Genomic DNA, 22,246 nt, shown 5'->3' on the forward strand with positions numbered 1-22,246 from the left:
CTAGGATATTTGGTTGTTTATTGGAGATAAGAATTTCACAGACTTTTCTACCTATGTTGGCTTCAAACTGTGATCCTCAATGTCAGCCTCCTGAGTAGGATTAGAGTTATGAGCCACCAGTACCCATAAAAGTTATTTTTGTAAGATATAAAAATTTACTTGTATAAGAAATAAAAAGCCATATAGAAAATAAAACCTTAGAGCAACAAAACTGAAAAAATGTTACATAAAAGACATAAAAAGAGCAACACTGATGCCCCAAGTTCAACCCTCAGGTCCACCACAAAAGAAATGAAGTATAGAAGATGAGAAGGAATAACAGTGACAGAGTTTTAGTCAGTCACTGGTGGCTTACAAATGTTGTATTAGCTACATAGGAAGCTAAAGTCAGAAAATACCATTTAAAGACAAGCCCAAGCAAGAAAGTCCATGGGGCATTTTTCCCTTGTGTGCCAGCCATGGTGGTTGAACATGTTCTACTTTACTCAAGGCTGGAGTTCTATCACTCTCAATTTATTGGTGGGATCCCTACCAGCTAATTGGAGATAAAGGGTCTCATGGAATTTACTGTGAAGGATGGCTTCAAACTGTGATCCTCGGATTTCAATTTTCTGAGTCATTCTGTGCTTTTCATGAGATTCTTTTTGTGGGGGGAGGGTCTGGTCATGGGGCCTGAACTCTGGGCCTGGGCACTGTCCCTCAGCTCTTCAGCTCAAGGCTAGCGTTCTACCACTTGAGCCATAGCACCACTTCTGGCTTTTTACTTTCTGCTTATGTGGTGCTGAGGAATCGAACCCAGGGCCTCATGCATGCAAGGCAAGTGCTCTACCACTGAGCCACCTTATTTCCAATTAAGCACCAAAAAGAAGAAAATAACAGCTGGAGGTTGACCTGTGGCTCCAATGGTAGAAATGAGAAAATGATTTCTGGGACAGCCCCCACACCTTGCGATCTAGCTCCAGGACCAGCACACACAAAAATAATAAAATAAATAAATAAAAAGAAAGGTGGAAGAAGAATAGGAAGAGACAATTTTAGAGGTTAAAATGAGCAAAACTGAGGTAGTTCACACCTGTTATTGTAGTTCCTCTGGATTCTCACATCTGAGGATCAATGTTCAAGGACAGCCCAGTCAGGAGAAGACATGTACTCATCTCTAATTAGCCAATTAGAGTAAAGAAAACCACAAATTGTGTGGCTCACATATTAGAGTGCCAGTCTTAAAAATGTACTGGGACAATACCTAGACTCTGATTTATAGTCCCAAGCCCAGCATACATAAGGAAATAAAAAATAGGAAAAAAAGTATAAGAAAATCCAATTAAATTTGCAAAATGATTCATGAGTTTTTGGTTTTTGTGTGTAATCCTAAATACTAAGACAGATTAAATCTGAGGGCTATGGTCTCTTATCATCAATTCATCAGCAAACCAAAGAAGAAAACAGAAGTGAAGCTGTGATTGGAGTTGTAAAGCACCAGCCATGAGTGAGAAAGCTATGAAACAGTGTCCTGGCTCAGAGATCCAGACCACGGATCACATAAAATGGTAATAAGAAGGGAACATGAATCAACATGCAAAAGGTTTCAGCAACTTTAACATTTGCAATTGTCTGTTTCCATGAATATTCATTCCTTTGTTTGGGCATGGTGGCCAAATTCTCAGCTACTCAGGAGGCAAAGATGAGCATCAGGGTTTGAGCCTAATAGGGCAAAAGAAAGATGAGAACCACTTTTTTTTGGTTGGTCATGTGGCTGAACTCTGGGCCTGGGCACAGTCCCTTAGCTCTTCAGCTCAAGACTAGCACTCTATCGCTTGAGCTACAGCCCCACTTACAGTTTTTTTGAGTGACTTATTGGAGATAAGAATCTCAGGGACTTTCCTGTCCAGGCTGGCTTTGAACCCTGATCCTCAGGTCTCAGCCTCCTGAGTAGCTAGCATTACAGGTGTGAGTCACCAGCGCCTATAAGCAAGAACCTTTTGCTTTTTTGTTAATTTTATTTTATTGTAAATGTGCTGCATATAGGAGTTACAGTTACATGAGTAAGGAAATTACATTTCTTCTCAAAAATTGTTACCCCTCCCTTTGTTATTATCCCACTATTCTTTCCCTTATCCAATTAGCTTTCTCAAGAAAATAAGACAGGTGCCAGGCAACAGTGGCTCATGAATGTAATCCTAGCTACTCTGCAGGCTGAGATCAGAGGATCGCTGTTCTAAGCCAGCCCGGGCAGGAAAAGACCATGAGACTCTTATCTCCAATAAATTAACAGAAAACCAGAAATGGCACTGTGGCTCAAGTGGTAGAGCTGCTTGCCTTGAGCTGAAGAGTTGAGGGACAATGCCTAGGCCCAGAGTTCAAGCCCCATGTCCGACAAAAATAAAAGAGCCAAGTGTGGCTATTCAGCAAGTAGATGTAGGGGGAATTCAAGTATAAGTCTTTCCTGGGGAAAAATATACACAATATATATTTCTTGTCTTATAATGTTACAATAATGGTTATTAAATAGCACATGTCCCTGTATTCAAATACTCAGAGGAAACTTGGGCAATTACTTGCAGTTAGCCATTTAACCTGAGTTGGCCAAAGGACATCATTTAAAATGATAAAATACCAGTTTGAAAATGCCCCGTTTTCTAAACATTCACATAAAGAAAACTGGCCATCTTGCTGGATATACAGGATCTAATAAAGACACAACCTAAAATATTGTTCATAGGAGTGACACAATCCCCACAACCACTTTCAACCAAGGAACTAGAAGATTGAATCTTAGACGTTATTTAAACAATATTTACACAAAATATCAAGGTGAGACATCCCAAAATGTAGATCCATAAATCAAATAAATTAAATATATTTATCCTTTTGTTTGAACTTGTTCACTGGTTTATTACACAGGAAAGCCAATTTCCCATGATTTGTTTTTATACACTAATGTAGAATGGAAACTCTTAATATAAAATTAAATAAACTTTACATTGACTGTTACAAAAACTCAAAATCTAATCTGTAGACTTCAGTTAGGTTGTCTGTATTAGGAAAGATAATATTAATCATTTAAAACAATGTTTACACATTAGTTTTTCTACATCAGAAGAATGCTTTCTTACTTTAAAACATTAAAAAGAATTTATTGTTGGCTAAGTATTCATATTCAAAATGCTCAAGACCAGAAGTGTTATAGATTTCAGGGTGAAACAATTTATTTATGCTTTGTAATTTGGACTATTCTCATGCATATTAGTGACTGAACATCCCTCTTTAAAATTTTAAAATTGGGGGTGGGAAGGTGGCTGAGTGGTAGAACGCTTGCCTTGCATGCATGAGGCCTTGCGTTCGATTCCTCAGCACCACATAAGCAAAAAGTAAAAAGCCACAAGTGGTGCTGTGGTCCAAGTGATAGAGCAATAGCCTTGAGCTGAAGAGCTCAGGGACAGCATCCAGGCCCAGAATTCAGTCCCCACATCCGGAGCCCCCAAAAAATTTTAAATTTTGAATTAAAAATATTTTTTTAGAAATGCAATCTGTATTTTAAAGAGGGCAATGTAACTGGACTCTGGTTGCTGAAGCATGTAATTCTAGCTACTCAAAGGTCTGAGAATTTAGGATCGCAAATTGAAGCCAGCTGGGGTAGGAAAGTCTGGGAGACTCTCATCTCTAAGAAATGAGCCAAAATAGTTGGTAGTGGAGATGTGACTTAAGAGGTAGAACATTAGCCTTTAGCAAAAGAAGCTCATGGTCAGTGCCAAGATCTTGAGCTTAGAAGGATGACTAGCACACAATAAAACGGCATTGGACTGTATTTGTTCTTTTACAATTTTTTCATTTTGAAAATACCATAGAGAGGGGTTAAAATTACATGAACAAGGTAATGAGTATATTTCTTATTGAGCATTTTTGCCTTCTCCTTTGTTCCCCTTCCACCCCTTCCCATTCCTTTCCCCCAAACACCAAAGCTGTAAAGTTTGTTTTCTACATAACGTCTTAAACATCTCATTGTTGGAATGGGTCCACCTGTATACCTTTTTAAACAGTTTGATTTTTCCCTTCCCATCCACAAATTATACCAACATCACATCCAATGAAAAGAGGGTTATACCATGGGGGAGATACATACAAAGCAACAGAGAAATCTTCTTATAAATATGTTAGAAACAATACCAAGAAAGAAAAACATTTGAGTCCTTATCTTGGATTGTATTTAAATTATATTTTATCAATTGTTTTAGAATACATATTTAGGCCGTCTCATTTTTAATGATGTAAAATGGGATCATGCCTATAATTCTAGCTACTGAGAAGGCTGAGATGGAGGAGGATGGTTCAAAGCCAGGCAGGGCATGAAAAGCCAGCAAGGCTCTTATCTCCAATAAACCACCAGAAAACTGGAAGTGGCACTGTGGATTAATTGGTAGTGCCACTTGTCTTGAGCTGAAGAGTTGGTGGACAGTGTCTACGTTCAAAGTTCAAGCCTCATGACCGACAAAAAAAAATCCAGTTGTAGCTCGTCAGCAAGAAGAGGTAGGGGGAATTCACATATAAGGCGTCCTGGGGAAATTCCCAAGTGTATACTCAAAAATTAAGATATCTGGTTGAGTGGCTCACGTGGATACAGCACTTCACTTACAAGATAAAGGTCTCAAATTCAAACTAAAATACTGCCCTTAGAAAGGCACCAACTCCTTCCTTGTCATTAGTTTTCCTCAGGGAATTATTCTGCCATGGTGTGGGAAGCCAGATGGGAGACAATCACCATCTGCCTCATTGTAATATACCTCGATTCTCTGCAGCTGTAAGATGCTGTCTCCATAGTAGTTGGCAGTGCAGTCAATGCTGTGCTCATCGTTTAGTATTTCCTAAAACTGAGATGAAAGAGAAGTGTATTATGGCCTAGGACGTTAACTGTCCGAACAATGAATTTTAAAGTAACTATAAGAAACCCATGTCCTGTTGACACTAATATATTTGTGAAAATGACTACATTTTCTAAATTAAAAAAACACAGAAATTGGTGGTATTTTAGTTTTGTTAATCTTTGCGATCTGGCTTAATAAAAGACCTCTAGATTCTTCTATGAGTATTCCATCTTATATGATACCATATTCTGTTTGGATTCTATGATAAGAACGTGGCCTTATATGGAGATGATATTGCCAAAGCTGTATCTTTTTTTTAAATATTATTTTATTTTATTTTTTGTGAACATACTGTACACAGGGGTTACAATTACATGGGCAGGATAATGTGTACATTTCTTATCAAGCTTTGCAGCCTCCTCCTTTGTTTACCCTTCACATCCCTTCGCAGCCTTCCCCCCAAGCCTCTCCCCACCTCCTGCACCAACGTTGTAAAGCTCGTTTTCGACAGGACAACTTGTACTTCTCATTGTTGCAACAGGTCCACCTCTATCCTTAAACGACTTGTTTTTCCCCATCTCCTCCACAAATTATATCAGCATCAAATATAGTGAAAGCAGGGTTTATACTGTGGCGGAGGGACATACAAAGAAACAAAGAGATAATCTTATAAATGCATTAGAAACAAATGAATGAAAGAAAAAAGCATTAAAATACATATCTAAGGGTTCAGTTTCCTCACATCACATTATCTGACCTTTTCAGCTTGACTCATACATATACTAGATATTGCAAATAAGGGAAACTATGTTTCTTTGGGCCCGGTTTACTTCACTTAATATAATTTTTCCAAGTTTTTCTTGTCATTCTTTCTGATGGAGCCATAGAATTCCAATGTGTATATATACCCCATTTTCTTGAACCATTATCTACTGACGGTCATCTGTGTTGGTTTCATATCTTAGCTACGGTAAATAATGCTGCCGTAAACATAGTTGTGCTGGTAGTTTTAGTGTGGTCTTGTTTGTAAACATTTGGGTAAATGCCCAAAAGTGGGATTGCTGGGTCATAGGGCATCTCTATGTGAAGTCTTTTGAGGAACCTCCATACTGCTTTTCAAAGTGGTTGAACAAGTTTACACTCCCACCAACAATGCAGTAAGGTTTCCTTCTATCCACATCCCCTCCAGAATCTGTTGTTGTTAGAGTTCTTGATTTTTGCCATTCTAACTGTAGTGAGGTGGTACCTCAATGTTGTTTTGATTTGCATTTCTTTTATGGCTAGGGAGGTTGAGCATTTCTTCATGTGTCTATTGGCCATCCGCCAAAGCAGTATCTTGAAGACTCAGCTAGAGGTGTCTCCAGAACTCCAAGGGTCCTCAGAGCATACACCAACAATTACTGATTTAGAGATCAACCAACTTAAGGGAGCTGAAATGAGGCATGAGAACTCAGAGAAATTTCCATTAAGGTGGAAGAACTGTTCGCAATTTTCTGACACTCATCAGTTAGCAGAAAGGGAATCCTCTGTATCTGTCAGCTCAAAGACACTGAATTCCTTTCATTCAAACCACACCCCAAATGGATTATTCTCTTCCCAGGAAACTAAGTACGGTGACTTGAGTCTCAGGTAAGACTAAGTCATGCAAGGGATTTGAAACTACCCCAGCCTTACTTAAAAACCACACCCACCTGGGCCACACAAATTAGGGAAATTGGGGAAGCTATCTAGGGGACTTTATTTGCAGAAGGTTACGGACTACTATGGAGCCCCATCTACCTCAGACTAGCCAAGACCACCACATTTTCCACCCTCCAACCCTGTCCTCTTCTTCCTCCTCCCCCTATATTTGAGACTAGGAACCTAGTCCAATGCCATGTTCATCTTTGCGCCAATCTGGATGCCACTCTGGCCTGCCTGTATGTACACAATCTCCCTCATTGTGCAAGGCTATAGAGAATTTGGATGTGTGTTCTCAGCAGTGGTATGCACAGAGGAAAACGGGTAGCATTGGGGAGCAGGAATTTGACACAGCCAACTCAGATCCCCATTTATACCTCTGGTGGTGGGGTAGACTTGATAGGCAGAGCCAGCAGGTGCTCCAAGTCAGTCTCCCTACTGCTGCGTAATCAGAGGGCACTACAAGTTGCCACCTAGCCCTGGCATCCAGCTGCCAGCTGCAAGTTCATTAGCATTGTTGCCACTCTATTTGGAACCTCTTGTCACACTGCCATCCACCTCCCACCGTGATTCCCAAGAGAGGCTGAACCCTGGAATCTAGGAAGCAAGAGGATAGGTTTCTTCTACACAACGTACTTGTGTGCTAGAAGCAAAGAACAAGCCTAACTTCCGTTTCTGATTGGAGGGCCTAGAACTGAAGGGGCATTTTTCAGCTGTGATACAAAGAATAAGCACAAACTGTTGGATTCCGTGACTGATCCACTTTCCATTCTGGGAAGTCAGGGGATTAGGGCCTTGCCTTCATACTCAGGTTTTCGTTTTCTTTTCTCTTAAAAGTAGCTTGCTTTAGCTGATTCAAAACTTTGGCAAAGTAGCAGGGTATAAAATTAACTCCCAAAAATCAATGGCCTTTCTTTATGCCAACAACGAGAAAAGTGTGGCTGAAATTAGGAAAGCAACTCCATTTGTAATAGACCCCCAAAATTAAATACCTAGGAATTAACTTAACCAAAGTTGTGAAGGACCTCTATGATGAAAACTTTAAAATCTTGAAAAAGGAAATCAAAACAGAACTTAGAAAATGGCAAAACCTCCCATGCTTCTGGATTGGAAAGATTAACATCGTGAAAATGGCAATATTTTCCAGGCTATCTAAAAATTCAACGCGATACCTATCAAAATTCCAACCTCATTCTTCAAGGAAATAGAAGAGGCAATCCAAAAATTTATATGGAACATTAAAAGACCCCAATAGCAAAAACGCTCCTCAATGGAAAGAAAACTGCTGGAAGAATATCAATACCAAATTTCAAACTCTAAAGGCATAGTAATCAAAACAGCTTGGTATTGGCAGAAGAACAGACCTCAGAAACAATGGAATAGAATTGAAAACCCAGAAATGAACCTAAAGACCTATAGCCATCTAATGTTCGATAATGGAGCTAAAAAAATAGAATGGAAGAAAGTCAGCCTCTTCAGTAAATAGCGCTGGTAAAATTGGATAACTACTTGTAGAAAACTAAAGCTAGATACTTATATATCACCCTGCACCAGAATCAACTCCAAATGGATCAAAGACCTCAGTGTCAAAGCAGACACTCTGGAAACATTACAGGACAGAATCAGAGAAACCCTAGGTCTCCTTGGCACAGGCTGAAATTTTCTTAATAGAGACCCAGAAACACAACAAATCAAAAAAAGGTAGGACAAATGGGATTACATGAAGTTGCAGAGATTCTGCATTGGAAAAGGACATACCTAGCAAGATAAATAGAAAGCCCACGGATTGGGAGAAGATCTTCACTAGCCATAAAACAGACAAGGGTCTCATATCTAAAATATACTTGGAACTCAAAAAATTAAATCCCCCAACAACAAATCCTCAAAGAAACAACTGCCCAATAAATAAGTGGGCTATAGACTTAAAGAGAAACTTCTCTGAAGAAGAAAGGAGGGCCAATAGACATATGAAGAAATGTTCCACCTCCCTAGCCATAAAAGAAATGCAAATCAAAACAACACTGAGATACCACCTCACTCCAATTAGAATGGCAAAAGTCAAGAACTCTAACAACAACAGATTTTGGAGGGGATGTGGACAGAACGGAACCTTACTGCATTGTTGGTGGGAGTGTAAACTTTTTCAACCACTTTGGAAAGCAGTATGGAGTTTCCTCAAAAGACTTCACATAGACCTACCCTATGATCCAGCAATCCCACTTTTGGGCATTTACCCAAATGTTTACAAACAAGACCACACTAAAGCTACCAGCACAACTATGTTTATTGCAGCATTATTTACCATAGCTAAGATATGGAACCAACCCAGATGACCGTCAGTAGATGAATGGATCAAGAAAATGTGGTATATATACACATTGGAATTCTATGCCTCCATCAGAAAGAATGACATTGCCTCATTTATTAGAAAATGGAAAGACTTGGAAAAAATTATATTAAGTGAAGTAGCCAAGCCCAAGGAAACATAAGTCCCATGGTTTCCCTTATTTGTAATATCAAGTATATGTATGAGTCAAGCCGAAAAGGTCAGATAATGTAATGTGAGGAAAATGAACCCTTAGATATGTATTTTAATTTTTTTTCTTTCATTCATTTGTTTCTAATGCATTTATCACATTATTTCTTTGTTCCTTTTTATGTCCCTCCCCCACAGTATAACCCCTGCTTTCACTATATTTGATGCTGATATAATTTGTGGAGGAGATTGGGAAAAACACGTTGTTTAAGGATAGAGGTGGACCTGTTGCAACAATGAGAAGTACAAGTTTTCATGTTGAAAACGAACTTTACAACTTTGGTCCTGGGGGGGGGGGAGTATTCGGTGGGAGGGAAGGGGGGAGGCTGGGAAGGGATGTGAAGAGTAAACAAAGGAGGAGGCTGAAATTCTTGGTAAGAAATGTACTCATTATCTTGCCCATGTAATTGTAACCCCTCTGTACAGTATGTTCACAAAATATAAAAATTAAAATTAAAAAAGTAGCTTGCTTTATTACTTGCGCCTTAGGTCTACCACTGTCTACCTTTTGCTTCATTTGGCTTTTGCTCAGAGCGTGAAAACTCAGCTCCTGCTCATAGTATATTTTTGTTTGTGGCCCTTGTTGGGAAAGGTTGTTGAGTTGGGGGTTGCAAGTAATTCCTAGTGACTCTTTCTGAGGTTTATATTATTATTGTGACTAGGTGATTACATAAATTTCTCTTATTGCAGAGTATTGTGGAAAAGTAATATTTAGTTGAAATCACAAATGTATTTTAACCTTCAGAAGGTAAATTGTCATTATCATGGTCTAAATTTTGTGAATTCTGTAATCTTTGACAATACAATTCCATAAGCTTTGACAATACAATTATTTCTTCCAGGTGATATTTACATTTCTTTCCTTTTGCTTATTGTAAGATGTTCTGCCTTTCGCTCTCATCCCTCCCATTTCTTTCTGAGGTTTTATTGATTTACTTATTTAATTGAAGGCTATACTACTTGAGCCACAGCTCAACTTTTGCCTTTTTTAAGTGGTTAATATGAGGCAAGAGTCCCATGGGTAGTCAAGGACAGTAAAGAGAGGCTTGAAATTGGAGCATTATAGATCAAAGTCAGCCTTGGAAAGAAAGTCCATGAGACTCTTATCTCCAGTCAAACACTAATAGGCAGAAGATAGTAGACCTGTAGCCATGAGCAAAACACTTCAACTTTTAGTCCCTCAACTGAACACAGTGAAGGAAATTTCATGGACTTTCCTGCCCAAGATGGCTTTGAACCATGATCTACAGATTTCAGCGACCTTAGCCTTCAGGATTATAAGTGTGAGTCAACATTTAGAAATCTTTAATTACCTCTTCTTTCACCTTTTCAGTTATTTATTATTTCTTTTTTTTTTTGTCATTTGTTCTTAGGCACTAGCTCTCATGCTCCGTTTTGCCTTTCCTCTTGAAACTACCATGCTCTACAACTTTGACCACAGGTAAACTACAGGCTGTTTCTCTTTTTTGTAGCTCTTCTTCTAGGGCTCAAACTCAGGTAACTGTGACTGAGGTTCTTTTTGTTTGTTTGTTTGTTTAAGTGAGTGGTGGTTGTTAAGTCTTGAAATTAAGTCATGATGACTCTCCCTGAGGTTTTATTTACGTTTACCTTAATGGTAGTTGGTTTCACTACTTGAGCCATAGCTCAACTTCTGCATCTTTTGTGGTTAATAGGAGATTAGAATATCAATAGTAAGCCACGAGCATTACAGAGAGGACTGAAATTTGAGAATCATGGTTCAAAGCCAGTCTTGGGCAACAAAGTCAATGAGACAATTATATCTAATAAGCCAACACGTAGGAAGAAGTAGACCTCTAGCCATGAGCAAAGCATAGCATGTTCAAGCCTCAGTACTGAACACAGTAAAATGTCTCCTGCCCAGGCTGGCTTTGAACCACAGTCCTCAGATATAAGCATTCTGAACAGGTAGGATTACAATTTTTATTTAGAAAGCTTCAATATACTCCGTTTGCACCTTTTCATTTATTTGATTGTCTCTTCCCCCTTTTTGAAAGTTCATGTCTTTTATTATTAGGGCATACCCATTTACGCTCAGTAATTAATTAATTTATCGATTAATTGATTTTGTCAGTTGTAGGGCTTGAACTCAGTGTCTATGCACTGGCCTTCAGGGACAAAGCAGGCACACTACCACTTTCAGCCACAGTGCCACTTCTACTTAGTTGGACAAAACAGTCACCAGGGGACTTTTCAACCTAGGCTGGCTTCCAATTGTCATCCTCAGATCTAAGCTTCCTGAGTAGCGAGGATTATAGACATGAGCCAGAGGCACCTGGCTTGTTTTTTAGATCAAAACTAACAAGCGCTACATTTAGGCCACACTACTTCACTGACTTCACTGTCCATGAGAGTTTTGGCTTTTTTTTTAATTGTGAAAATACTGTACAGAGGGGTTACAATTACTTGAGCAAGGTAATGAGTACATTTCTTATCAAGCATTGTTGTCTCCTCTCTTTCCCCTTCCCATCTTTTCCCATCCCCCCACACCCCTGCCCCATGCGAAAGTTGTAAAGTTCGTTTTTTGACATAACATCTTGTACATCTCATTGTTGCAATGGGTCCACCTGTATCCCTATTTAAACAATTTTTTCCCTTTCCCTCCACAAATTATAACAACATCACATACAGTGAAACAGGGTTATATCATGGGGAAGGGACATGCAAAGCAACAAAGAAATCATCTTATAAATATGTTAAGAAAAATAGCAAGAAAGAAAAACCATTTGAATCCTTTTATTTTTTGCTCAAAGCTAGCACGAACAAAAACTCTACTCCTGAGGGGTTTTTTTTGGGGGGGGGGGGCTGGGTGGGGCTGGAGGCTTGAATTCAAGGCCTAGTTACTCTCGCTGAGGATTGTTTTGTTTTGGCTATTTTGTTTTTCATTTCAAAGCTAGCGGGCTCTACTACTTGAGCCTTAGCTTAATTTCAATCTTTTTTTTTTTTTGGTGGTTAATAGGCAATAAAAGTCCCATGGAAACCAATAGCACTACACAGTATCCTAAAATCTAAGGATTACAGTTTAAAGCCAGTCTGGGCTTTGAAAGCCCATCAGTCTCATCTCAACTTAACCACATGTGACGGTAAGTAGTAGTTTTAAACTTGAGCAAAAACCCTCAAGTTCTAGCCCATGCCTAGCACACTCAAGTTAGTTGGGCTTTCCTGCCCAGGCTGGCTTCGAACTGTGATCTTTAGATTTCAGATTGGATTAAAGGTATGCGTCTATATTTTAAAAACTCATTGACTCTTTTCTTCTTCACATACATTCACTTGTTTATTTGTTGGTTCTCTGGCTTGTTTTGAGGGCCTCACCAATCTTGCTGAAGGATAGCATGCTCGAAAACAGTTGCACTTTGGTTGAGTTTTTGGTTTTGGTGTTTAGCTGGAAGTAAGTATAGAGATTAACATAGGGTCCTGAATTGTGCGGATTGTGATTCAACGTCAGGAGCAAGGAAAGTGCATGAGTCTGTTATCTCAAATTAACCTCCAAAAGATCAGACATGGTCAAACAAATACTTTTAGTTCATATCCCAGAAAGGCACAGACACACTCATGCACACACACACACACACACACACACACACACACACACACACACACACACACACACACACACACAATGGTCTTTCCTGTCCTGGCTGGCTTGGAATGGTGATCCTCAATTTCAGTGTTTTGAGTAGGTAGAATTACAAGTGTGATCCACCAGTTTCTTGGTCATTTTATCATTTTTAATAGACTCTTTGTGCTCTCTTCCACTTTTTTAAAAATTTATTTTGTGATTTTTTAGTGCTAGATCTGTTTTTCACTTAGCTTTTTTTATGCTCAAGGTTGCTGCTGTACCACTTCAGCCACAGCTCCACTTCTGACTTTTTGCTGATTAGTTGGAGATAAGACGCTCATAAATTTTCCTGCCCAGGCTGACTGTGAACTGCCGTCCTCAGATTTAAGGATACTGTGTAGTTCCCTTGGCTTCCTGTGGGACACTGTCCTATTTACCACCAAAAGAAAAGAAAGTGGGGCAGAAGTTGATCTGTGGTTCAAATAAGAGAGCCTGCTATCCCTGAATTAAAAAAAAATACTTGTAAGTCTAATTCTGCTACTAATCGTACACACTGCTTGTTCTATTCAAATAAAAATGAAACAGAAACAACTCATGCACAGTGACCAGGTAATAAGGATTCCTGACTGATAACCAGAAACGAATTCCTAAACTCATCTCCTATAGCCTTTTTTAGATAAAATTGGTCATTTGTGTAAGCTGAGGAGAGATTAAAGAACAAGATTTTACAGGCCAGTTACACAGGACTTGGAAATCAGGATCCATTGGTAAAGCTTTTCAGAGAATGACTAAAAACACACTCTTCACCATTCCAAATGGTTCTTCCCTCTGTGCAAGGGAAAGAGAGATGAGAAGGATTAAATATGGGAAAAGTAAGAAGCATCAAACAAGGTAAGTAATGTTAACTGTATTAGATAAAGTAAAACATAGGTGTACAGTATGCAATCCAGAAAAGGACATGTCACCTCTGTGTGGATCCCAGTTAATTTAGTTAATAAAATTAATCGATGGTAAGGAGTAAAACCTTATATTGATTTACGGAAAGGAGGTACATGGTGGGCAAGTCAGTTCAATAACCTCAAGGATTTTGAACATAAAGAGTGAAAGTTTTTGACTCTGCTTGAGCAACAGGAAAGAACATCTGAGGAGGACTGAGATGTGCAGACATTCCCCAAGAATGATCTCACTGATATCAAGTGTTCTGATGCATGCTGGTTGCCAGGGGCCCATGCCTGTAATCCTAGCTACTCAGAAGGCTTAGATCTGAGGATTGTGGTTTGAAGCCATTTGGGATAAGAAAGTTTGCAAGCTTTTTATGTTTTACAGTTCAAGAATATTCTTATTTGACGCTAATTGTAACCCAAGGCAGTGCAATTGGATACCAAGCTGAAGAATATTAGAATATACACAGACAAGTGTAGACAAAAAGAACAAAATCAATGAGGACCCGGGGTACCAAGGCTCAATGGCACCTGGGCTCCAGGTCACACAAGCAATCATATTTATTTGAATTCACACTGGGAAGGTTACCATGGATACATGCAAAAATGAAGCATCAATATTACAATCAGAGCCACCACAGTGAGTAACACTGTTTCCCTTATTGTTTTGAGAAAGGAGACTTCTCTTTTATCCCCCAGGTTTCAAGGCCTTTAAAGCACTATGGAAGGGGCAATAGTTTAATCCTCTCCAGAGCTGTGTTTTAACCCTTCCATGGCCAGCTGTCACCTTTCAGAGTACTATTGAGGTGATGTTCAACCTCTCAAAACTTTTCTAGATTCAACAGCTCAGCTTGAGTCCAATACACCTATTAATATTAATAGCATGTATTACAAACACAGTAAAAAGAGAAAAATAATATTAGACATTTAAACAGAAATAACTGACTGCATTCTTTTATCCGGTACAAGAAATTTAGCACTGTTGTTTAAGTCTCTAATAACACTTTTTTAGATATAACTTCACGGCTTTCATAAAACCTCCTACATAGTCCTTAGAGTGTCTTTTTGACTCCCATTTTTATTTGTTACATTTGCATAGTAGTATAGTATATCATCTTTAAAATCATATCACCTCATAATTAAAGTTTATCTTGTAAGTAAGTACTTGTGAAACTCCAATAAAATATCACAATAGTTGGAAGTGGAGCTATGGCTTAAGAGCTATAGTGCATGTCTTGAGCCAAAGAAGCTCAGGGCCCAAAGTTTAAGCCCTAGTTTCCACACATACACATCTCCCCATCCGTCACCCAGACACACAATCAGATGATAATGCCTATCAAGTTCTTCCTTAGGATGATCTTGATGATGTCAGCAACTGTATCAAGTTTCTATCTCTCTTCCATGCATTTGTGGTAGTAGACAACAGAGTCGCTGTAGTATAACATGTGTCTAAGACTTGTCCATGAGCAAAAGCAATTATGTAACATATCCATCACAATGTCCAGCTGTCTTGATAGTAGATCTGCCCATCTTGGGACTTGATGGGACCCATGTACTCTTCAACTGGCTTTCCCATCCTCTGTCCCAACTGCTTCAATGTTTCACCATCCACACCAAAGAGGCTTTCATTACCTCCCCAAAATTATCTGAATCCTGGATGCCTGAGATGTCGTGAAGACACTCTGTGGGTATTCCCCTCTCTGACAGGCCATTTTAACTCCTATGCTCTCCTCACAGATGTAGGCAATGGTCTCTGAGGGACTTCAGTGCCAGATCTTCGAGAGATTTAGTTTCATTGTTTCCATAAGCTCTGGGAAATCATGCAGTGAAGGGTCCAGTTTAGAAACATAGGGGTATACATACCTCCTCATTCTGGAGTTTTTCATGTATGTTCTCTTGGCCATTGAACAGAAGTGGGGTCTCTGAAAGGAAACTTGTATGGTGATCTGTCTGCTTTGGTCCATACAACATAGAAGCACTTTCCCATCCTTTCAATGATTTTGACAAGCTCCATGTGATTCATGCTGAACTGCTTTCAATGCTGTAACAATGTAGAGGTCACAACTTGATGTGTGGATAGCTGTCCATGCTTGATCCTGAGTTCCCTTGACACGCAGGGACCAAAACTCCATGTTGGGAAAGTGAGAGCATTATTAGCTGGCTTATATCTGTGTAGTTTGAATGACACCAGTAGGCATTGAGGCCTCCTCTTCATGTCCAAGTACCCTCAGCATATTGATAAAGATTGACACACCATGGCAAGTCGTCACAAAAAAATTCTGACCTGGTCCTGGGCATTATCTCAAGCATCTCACCCACTTCTAGCAACTTCCCTTCTTTCAAGGTCTTGCCAATTCTCCTCCTTGTGTTCTCAGGTAAAATAATGCTGTCAGTGAGTAAAGAGCAGAGGACAAGGAAGCAGGTATTCTAGAGAAAGTAAATACTGAAGCCTCTTCCATGGTGAGAAGATAATGAAACCTGCAACTATAGGATAGCGAAAGAGTTAAGATGGTTATGCACACATTTTGTGCACAAAAATTCCAGACCTAGTATGCCGTGTTCAGAGTTTCAGTCCATAATGGTCTGTAACAAAGGCATCACAGTTACAGATAAACCAAGTTCATAATGTCTTTTCTTCTTTTCTTCTGTGCCATTCTGGGGCTTGCACTCAGGAAATGGACACTATCCCTGAAGTTTATTTTTTCCCCTCAAGGCTACTACTTCACCACTGGAACCACAATTCTACTTCTAGTTTTTTGGACATAATTGGAAATAGAATTCGTACAGGCTTTCCTGCCCAAGTTGGCTTCAATCACTTATCCTCAACCTCATGAATAGCTAGGATTAGAAGATTGGCCATTGAGCATGGTAGCAACTCTCTTCCTTTTTAGTTCTTTTTCTTTGTTCCTTTTTTCCAGTTATGGGCCTGAATTCTAGGCTTGGGCACTGTCCCTCATCTCTTCAGCTGAAGGCTAGTCTCAACCACTTGAGCCACAGCGTGATTTCCAGCATTGTTTCTGCCTAAGTAGTAATGAGCAATTGAATCCAGGGCCTCATGCATGCAAGGTAAACACTCTACCACTGAGCCACCTTCCCAGCCCCATCTTTCCTTTTCTTTAAAAAAATATTATTAGGAAGATGATGTTCAGAGGGATAACAGTTAAGTCAGTTAAACAGTTGTCAGGTAAAGAATCCATTTTTGGGGGACAATTACACCCCTTTCCTTTTTCTCAATTTATACCTCTCACTGTGGCTTTTTTGTGGTTAACTGGAGATAAGAATCTTGCAGACTTTGCTGCCTAGGGTGATTTTGAACCGTGATCCTCAGGTATCAGTCTGCTGATGAGTTAGGATTACAGGCTTGAATCTGAAAGACAAGATGACTGTTCTGAAGATTGTCCTATATTGGTTATAGGGCTGTGGGCCTGAATGGACTTATGCAGTTAATGCTAGGCAGATCAGTCATCTGGAAGCATGTGTCCCTTCTTAACCCTGATTGTCCCTCAGAACAGATAGGTGATGCTTTCAGAGCAAGAACCAGTTTGTACCAGCTCAACAGACGTCCTCACTATATATGTCTTATTCAACAACTATTGGGTTGCTTATATTATCAAGACATTTTCTTTCTTAAGAACTTTTTTATTGTAAGATTGCAATAAATACAGATTCATCATGGTCTAGGAATACATGTCTGCTATCAGCTTTAATATCAAAGCCACATAGCTGTTCCAAATCATGTTTTATTGATCTTAAAGTAGTTCTTGAATATTAGTCTTTATTAGTAACGATATTATTAATGTAAGTATTAAAGTTCTTCAAACATATTTCTCTTATTAAATGAATCCTTACAGTAACATTGAAAGCATCTTCTGGAGCAGCATTGGAAAAGATACTTGGATAATACTAAGAATGAAGGATGAGAAGTGTGAAAAACAGAACTAAGAATTACCAGTGTGACTGGGAAACATCTTCTACAGAGCAGAATCCCAGATTTCTGGAAACATATCATGTGAGAACAGGGCTTCAAACAGTACATGTGACCACATGGGTGAGCCTCAGTGTTGCCACATAGATGTTATTCCTATATGAAAGTCTCATGTTCGATGGGCTTTCACAACCCCAGATTTATGAAAGTTTGTTGTCTTCTTTCCTTCAATATTACTTCATACTTTGCTATTGAGTGTAATTATTCTTTTAAAACATGAAAACTCAACACCATCTCTTGGACTGAGGCATTTACTGTCTCCCTATGAATAGATCTGTTATTTAAGAGGCTTCCTTGGGCTGGGTAGGTGGCTCAGTGGTGGAGCAATTGCTTTGCATGTTTGAGGCCCTGGGTTCGATTCCTCAGCACCACATAAGCAGAAAAAATGCCAGAAGTGGCGCTATGGTTCAAGTGGTATAGTGCTAGCCTTGAGCTGAAGAGCTGAGGGACAGCATCCAGGCCCAGAGTTCAGGCCCCACGAACGGACAACCCCCCCCCAAAAGAGGCTTCTTTCCAGGTGCCAGTGCCTCCCTCTTTTAATACTAGCTTCTCAGGAGGCTGGGATCTGAAGGTCACAGTTGAAGCCTGCCTGGGTGGGAAAGTCCATCAGATTCTCATCTCTAATCAACTACCAAAAAAGCCAGAAGTGGAGCTGTGGCTGAGGTGGTAGAACACTCGGCTGGAGCAAAAAACGCATAAGGATAGGCAGCACCCAGCCTGATCCTGAGCCCCAGACCCGCCTTCAGGCACACACACACACACACACACACACACACACACACACACACACACACACACACACACAAGTGGCTTTCTGCCAGACATGTCATGTGGGCCCATGAAATGGTTGGAGACCCCTCTTCAAATGGACTTGCCCTTGTATTTACTCCAGTAATGTGGAAATTGACTCTCAGTCACCTATAGGTCCATTGGTTTAGGATTTGTACTTTGCATCCCACTTCCTCTGCTTGTTTTTTGAGGTGAGTCTTGTAGCTCAACACAGATGTCAATACACTTCAAGATACTGCTTACGGTCTCAAGGCCTGCATTCACACTACACATGGAAAAATAAAACATGACCTGAGAGCCTCTGCTTACTCTGAGGGCCAGCTATCCAAGCAACGGCAGCTTCCTATGAATGGCAAACTGGAATCCAGGCTCAGGTTGTTCACAACAGACAGATGTGAGTTGTGTAAGGCTTGAATTGTTCTAAGGAAAAGCAGAGAATGGACGAAGGCAGAGGAACTGGGAAAAGACAATCTACCCTCCCATGTTTCCTTGCAGTTCCTGGTCCACATTATATCCTTTGCTAATTGCTCTGCTGTGTGTGTGTGTGTGTGTGTGTGTGTGTGTGTGTATGTGTGTGTGTGTGTGTGTGTGTGTTTGAGAGTGTCAGTGAATGTTTGCATGTGTACAGTGGTTCTTGGCCTTGAATTAAGGGGCTGGACACTGGGAAGGTAGGGTGAATATGAGCAAGTACATCATATGCGTGTGTGGAAGTAACTCCATCAAACCTCTGAGTGTGCAACTAGTATATACTAATAAAAGTGAAAAAATGATTAAGCAATGCTCAAAATCCTCCATAAGCTATTTAGAGATAACTTTAAAAAAGGATCAGGAAGCATAGTTGGTAGGGGATATGAAAAATCTGTAGTTAAAACTGTGGGATCATTCAAGCAAGGTGCTGGTGGCTCATGCTTGTACTCGTAGATATTCAAGAGGCTGAGATCTAAGGATCATTATTTGAAACCTGACCAGGCTGAAAAGTAATCACACTCTATATAAGATATACTACTCAGAAAAAGCTCAAAGTGGCACTCTGAGGCTTAAGCAGTAGAGTGCCCAAATTCAAACCACAGGACTGGCAGAAAATAAAAGAAATAGTCCAAACTTAAGATGTCTAAGGAGTTTTAGACTAAATGTTGTATATAAACAAGTTACTATATTTTGGGGCTCATTTGTTGTTGTTGTTTTAAATATATTATGTATATTCTTCCCCCTATGATATATCCCCATTTGACTTTGAATTGACTTTGATACCGTGCACCTTGTATATACATTTTTCTAATTTGGGGAGGGGAACCAAAATAACAAATTGCTGAAACAAGGACACAGGATGACCCATTGCAACAATGATATCCATAGGACAGTATGTTAGAAATGAACTTTACAACATTGGGTAGGGAAGGGTGGAGGGGAAGGTAAGGGATAGTAGAAAAAAACAAGGGAAGGGGTAACAATGCTTGACTAGAAATGTACTCATTGCCTTATTCATGTATCTGTAGCATTTCTATAGAATCTTCACAATAAAATAAGATTTAGAAAATGAAAAATATCTAGTTACAGCTAAAGTACGAAAGGAAAAATCCGTTCATTCATTTGCCTGTGGCAACAGAAATTAGAAATACACAGTCAATAGATATTTATTGCAAATCCCACACGGATTCATGCCCATGGCTACTTCACCCTCCTTGTCTTCAGGGGAAAGTCAGGAGGAATCAGTACAAGCTTCCTATCCAATAGCAGTCTACTCAATTCCTGTACCAAGACTGCCATCTGTAGTACATCAGATGGAAAAAGTTAACATTCCGTCTAAAAGGGTCTCAAATGAGCCCTATAAACCATAGCCTCCAACTGTCCTGATTTAACTCTTATTTCCTTTCCCAAGCTACAAATACATATAAACTTGTGGAGGGCTCTACAGAGATGGACAAAGACTTATAAAACATATATTGTTTCACACCTGTAGAAAATTAAAACTAGACCCTTATAAAGCACACTGAACAAGAATCAACTCCAAAGGGATCAAAGACCTCAGAGCCAAAGCAGATACCCTGAAAACATTACAGGAAGGAAAAGGAGAAACTCCAGGGCTCCTTGGCACTTGTCAAAAGTTTCTTAATAAAGACCCAGACACACATAAAATCAAAGAAAGGTTGGACAAATGAGATTGCATGAAACTGCAGACCGTCTGCACGACAAAGGACATAGCTATCAAGATCAAGAGAAAGCCCAAGGATTTGGAGAAGATCTTCACTAGGCTTACAATGGACAAGGATCTCATATCTAACATATAATTAGACCTCAAATAATTAAACCCTCCAAAAACAAATCCTCAAAGAAAAACTGCCCGATAAATAAGTGGGCTAAAGACTTAAAGAAAAAGGTCTGAAGAGGAAATAGGAATGGCCAATAGATACATGAAGAAATGATCAAATTCTTTAGCCATAAAAGAAATGAAAATCAAGACAACGTTGAGATTCCACCTCACCCAAGTTTGAATGGCTATAATCAACAAATTTAATAATAACTGATACTGGAGGGGATGTGGTTAAAGGGAACGTCCTGCATTGTTGGGGGGAGTGTAAACTTGTTCAACCACTTTGGAAGGCAGCACAACCATGTTTATTGCAGCATTATTTAGCAAAACTAAGATATGGAACCAACCAGATGCCCCTCAGTATATGAATGGATCAAGAAAATATACACAATGGAATTCTATGCCTCCATCAGAAAGAATTAGGCAGGTACCTGAGGAGCAGCAGGGATGCTGCTGATCAGAGCCGCTTGAGACTAGGGCTGCACCTTCTCTGCCCTGATAGGCATCCTACTCTTGCAGGATTAGTGCAGCTGCTGACATACGAGGTTATGTTGGAGAAAATGTCAAGTTGAGATGTACCTTCAAGTCATCTTCATATGTCACTGACAAACTGACCATAGACTGTAAGTACCGTCCTCCCAGCAGCAGTTGCACCAAATCTATTTTTCACTATCAGTCTTTCCATTACCCAACCACAGCAGGCACTTTTCTGGATCAGATCTCCTGGGATGGAAATGCATACAAAGGGGATGCATCCATAAGCATAAGCAACCCTAACCTGATGGACAATAGGACATTCAGCTGTGCTGTGAAGAATCTCCCAGATGTGCACCATGACATCCCCCTGACGGAACTAACAATCACAGAAAGGGGTTTTGGTACCATGCTGTCCTCTGTGGCCCTTCTTTCTATTCTTGTTTTCATTCCCTCAGCAGTAGTTATTGTTCTGCTGCTTGTGAGAATATCAAGGAAGGCTGCAGGGATGAAAAAGCGGAGGGCTATAAGACGAAGTCTTGGAGTTCCAGGAAGATAGCAGAGGAGAAAGTGGAGGTTAAACAACTCTCGCATAGAAAGCAGTTTTAGTGTTCCAGTGAACAGTCCTAAGTCAGAGAATCACAAGTGTTCCATCACAGTACAGAGAGTTAGGCCAGAGAGGGAAAATCCTGGCAAGGAGACAGATCTGAGCACTTGCCAGTAGTCGCGGCTGTGGCTGTGGCTGCAGCGGTGGCAGCCGTAGCCGCCATACCTGCAACACAGAGAGTCCGGGACGAAAGAGCCAGATTCGGCAGGTGAGCAAATTCTATTCAACACCAGCAAGAACCGACAAGGAGCAATCATCTTCATCCAGCAGTTAGCAGACCAGAGACAACCCAGGAACCAAGACTCGGCGTGAGTAGAAGCCTGACGTCCTCACTCCTTCTCAGAGAGAAGAGGAGGGAAGACACCTCTCATCCCCCACTACCAGAGATCTCCATCTTTGATACTGACAAGGGCCTGGCTGCGCTGCTAGCTCCAACTCAGGCCTTGGAAGAAAACTAGAGTCATTTAGGAGCTCACAAGGACCTAAC

This window comes from Dipodomys merriami, unplaced genomic scaffold, assembly GCF_024711535.1.
Source record: "Dipodomys merriami isolate MVZ:Mamm:240054 unplaced genomic scaffold, mDipMer1.0.p SCAF_397, whole genome shotgun sequence".
Classification (NCBI taxonomy): Eukaryota; Metazoa; Chordata; class Mammalia; order Rodentia; family Heteromyidae; genus Dipodomys; species Dipodomys merriami.